This window comes from Terrapene carolina, unplaced genomic scaffold (assembly GCF_002925995.2).
Source record: "Terrapene carolina triunguis isolate 2854851 unplaced genomic scaffold, T_m_triunguis-2.0 Scaffold233, whole genome shotgun sequence".
Lineage (NCBI taxonomy): Eukaryota > Metazoa > Chordata > Testudines > Emydidae > Terrapene > Terrapene triunguis.
The window spans coordinates 6796959-6801016 of NW_020664584.1; the positions used below are offsets into that span (position 1 = coordinate 6796959).

General features: G+C 48.3%; 1 protein-coding gene across 1 annotated transcript in view; it reads right to left on the reverse strand.

Moving 5' to 3' along the window:
• The window catches only part of ITCH (itchy E3 ubiquitin protein ligase), a 114196-nt gene extending 110855 nt beyond the window's left edge, over positions 1-3341 (reverse strand). The window contains exon 1 of the mRNA XM_026656790.1: positions 3259-3341. The gene's annotated coding sequence lies outside the window, so the exon portion shown is untranslated. The remainder of the gene's footprint in view (positions 1-3258) is intronic.
• Between the last annotated feature and the right edge of the window lie 717 nt (positions 3342-4058).

The following is a 4058-nucleotide window of genomic DNA, read 5'->3' on the forward strand; positions in this document are numbered from 1 at the left end:
GATTTAAGTAAAATCGAACTACTCTCGTAGTGTAGACATACCCTTAGAAGCACAATGTCCATAGTGTAGTTTATAGCACATCTATACATTTCATTATTACCGTTTTCAGCTAATGTGCATAGTCTTCTTCATTTGTTTTAACTGAAAGTGGAATTATTTATTGTTTGTATACCACCAGCATGTTAGGCATTTTAACAGATGGTTTAAGTTAACATGAATAGTGTTATTTAACAAATTCACTGCCTTATAATCCATTCATATAAAATATATTTGTCTAGGCACTAACATCGCTAATTGATATCAACACATCTCTGTGAAGCGTTTGTCAATTAACCATTGGATGAGTCAGAAGATGGAAAAAAACAAATGGATTTCGTAGGCCTCACCAGAAGTGGATAATTTATTTTTGTAATTATTTTAGTTTAAACTCTGCTAGGAAATGGAATGGTCGATTTAAAACCTAAAGCGGACTCCTGACATATTTTAAAGTATGTAATTTTTAAACTACATTTGGTAATGCTTGTAATCCCATCTCTTCTTTTAAAATATTGGGAAAGATGTCTAATCTCTAACATAAGTACACTTCCCGATATAACACGAATTCGGATATAACCCCGTAAAGCAGCGCTCCGGGGAGGCGAGGTTACGCACTCCGGCGGATCAAAGCAAGTTCGATATAATGCAGTTTCACCTATAACGCGGTAAGATTTTTTGGCTCCCGAGGACAGCGTTATATCGGGGTAGAGGTGTAAATAAATATCAATTCCCATGGCTGCTTCACCATGAACAATTGGAACATAAATACCTAAACAGGAGAGAGAAAAAAAACTATATTGCTTAACAGTTTTATTCATATAAATAATCTCCCCCAACTCTCCCTCCATCTTTAAACACTGTAATAACTGTTTAATTTGTAAGGAGCTTTCAAAGTTAGTATTCAGAAGCCTCAGTTATTTTCCACTCCATTAGTTCAACTTCTTTCATACCTACTATACCATATCTTTGTTTAAAGATGTAAGAAAATTCAGTTTGAATCATAATGCAGATATTGTACTGATAACTTGGAAGTGAACTTATTCACAGAGATGGTTAAAACTGTCCAACTGCAACGATGAACACAAACTACAATGTGTTCGTCTCTTTTACAGCAGCACAAACCAATGTAACCACAATTAAGTCAGTAGAACAGCCCTCAACTTTCACAGCTGGAAGAGAGAGCAGAACTTGATCCACTGCTTTCAAGCAATTTTTTAATCTTACCCTCATGAGATCTGAACAGGAAGATGGAGCCCATGTGGGACTTTATTCCTAAATTTCTAAGCTTGTTTTTCAAGTAGTGCAAACCAGCAGTGGTTCAATCTGCCCTCATTCCTTCAATACTTCTAGTCTGGCCTTTACACTTATTAGGCAAGATTACCCCCAGTAAAAGGAAAACGGAGGAAGGGACGGAGTAATAAAGACTGAACAAAACAATGGGAAACACTCTAAGGAACAATCCAGTATTAGCCAAAGGAATGGAAAAGAGGACCTAAAAGACCTTTCCCATCTCTAATTTCTTGGAGTCTAATAAAAGTTCATTTCTGCTGAGAGGCTTTAGCCAATTCAAAGAGTAACAGATGTGTTTCACTATACCAAATTACAAGGTAGGCCCCTCACTCTACACCTTTGCTACTTCTGCCTCTCACAAATCTGGTGCGGTTTTCCCTATTATAAATTATAGCTATCAAAACAAGCTAAATCTTGAAAGAGAGGTGGCAGAAAATTTCAGACCCAGTTAAATAATGACTCCCACATCATTTCAACCTTCCTCTACCTACCATTTGGATTTTGTTGTCACACAAGATCAGTGGTGCCCATTTAGATACTGGAGGGTTAAGTAACTAAGACCTATCCATGTTTCCAGACTACAAGTGAGGGCACCGATGTCGTCATTCTAGAGTGACCTTATTTATTAAAGATACTACAATACTGTATAGTAATAACCACACACACTGCAGTTACACTCACTTATGCTTTAGTGTTTTGGACCATTACTTTACGACACTGCATTTTTTATAGGACAAAGCAAGTAAACGCCAGTGAGATGGCTGCAGCAAATGAGGCTCTAGCAAGACTCATCAGGATAGAGTGGACGCACTAGTCAAAGGAGGCTCATTCCAAGGTCTGGGGAAGGGGCTGAGCTAGAGGATTATTAAATTGAGAGGAATGAGTTGGAGGAAATGAATTATCAGCTCATGCAAGCCAAACACCTGGAGGATCATATGGATGGGGGGGGGGGGGCAGAGGATCTCAAAAAAATGGGGATCCTGTGGGGGGGGGGGACCCAGGAGAGGGGGGCAACCCCCCCGGGGGCGGGCAAATCGGGGGGGGCGGGTCGGGGGGGTGGGAGGACAGGGAAAGGGCTGTGGTCAGAGCACTGGATCTGGTAGCTAGAGGGGGCTGGACAGGGCTGTGGCTAGAGATCAGGGCTCTGGCGCTAGAGATCAGGGCTCTGGGGTCTAGCAGCCAGAGGGAGCTGGTCAGGGGGGTAGGAGGACAGGGAAAGGGCTGTGGTCAGAGCACTGGATCTGGTAGCCAGAGTGTGCTGTAGCCAGAGATGAGGGCTCTGGGGTCTAGCAGCCAGAGGGGGCTGGTCAGGGGGGTGGGAGGACAGGGAGAGGGCTGTGGTCAGAGCACTGGATCTGGTAGCTAGAGGGGGCTGTGGCTAGAGATCAAGGCTCTGGGGTCTAGCAGCCAGAGGGAGCTGGTCAGGGGGGTGGGAGGACAGGGAAAGGGCTGTGGTCAGAGCACTGGATCTGGTAGCCAGAGTGGGCTGTAGCCAGAGATGAGGGCTCTGGGGTCTAGCAGCCAGAGGGGGCTGGTCAGGGGGGTGGGAGGACAGGGAGAGGGCTGTGGTCAGAGCACTGGATCTGGTAGCCAGAGTGGGCTGGGCGGGGCTGTAGCCAGAGATCAGGGCTCTGGGGTCTAGCAGCCAGAGGGGGCTGGTCGGCACGGGGGAGGGGTTGTGGCCAGACGTCCTGAGGGAAGCAGGTCAGGGGGCTGCCCCCACCCCATGTCCCGGGGGCAAGGAGCGAAATGCCTCCCCCCTCCCAGACTGCACAGGCTGTGACCCCCGGGGAGGAGGCGGCGCCCCCAAGCCAGGCCTGCCGCACCCCGAACCCCTCTTCAACGGCGGAGCCGAGGCGCCACTTCGAGGGGAGACCGGGAGGGATATAGCCCCTTCTCCGCTGCCACCTCCCGCTGCGGTGGGCTCCTTACCGGTTAGGGCGGCGGTGCCAGCTCCTCAATCCTTCCGCCAAGATGGCAGCCAGTCCGGGCCCAACCTCAGGCAGCGACTTTCCAAAGTCGGGCGAACAATGCGCATGCGCAGAGGCAGCGACGGCGGAGGCGGGTGAAAACTATAACTCCCAGCGTGCCTCGCGGGTATTACGCATGCGCGCGGAGTGAGCGAGCGCTTGCATGGGTGGGGTAGGGTTCGGCGGCCTGGGCCTGTTGTAGGGCTGCGTGTGTTTCACTTCCGTGGGGATTTGGGTGTTGACTTGGCTTCCTCAGCGGGCGGGAAGGGGCTGAGCCGTGGGGACCCCCAGACAGGGATCCTGGAAAAGGGGCTGTGTGTGGGCGGTGGGGACTCCCCACACAGCGGCGATGGAGCGGCTCTGTGCTGGCAGTGGGATCTCCAGAGACAGGGATCTGGGGGGAGGGGGCTCTAGGCATGTTCAGAAGCGCTTTGCACACTTTTCATACAGAGACGCTAGAGTACAGTTATTCTGTGAAAAGTGGTATTGAAGGGTTCCATTTGTAATCGCTGACGGCCCAATTAATGTCAAATCTCAAAGCAACATGGCCTCCTTGCAAATCCAGTGCCATCTGGATCGATTTTTGGCAAGGTGCTTAAGGTATAACAGTGTATGTGCAGAATCTAGCCTCAATTGGGGCTTCTAGGTGCTGCTGAAAATGACAATAAACAGTGAAATATCATATGCAATCTTCAGTGTGCAGCTCTAACCAGCTCCAGTACAAAAATATAGCAACACTCGGCACCTTAGAATAGAGATAGA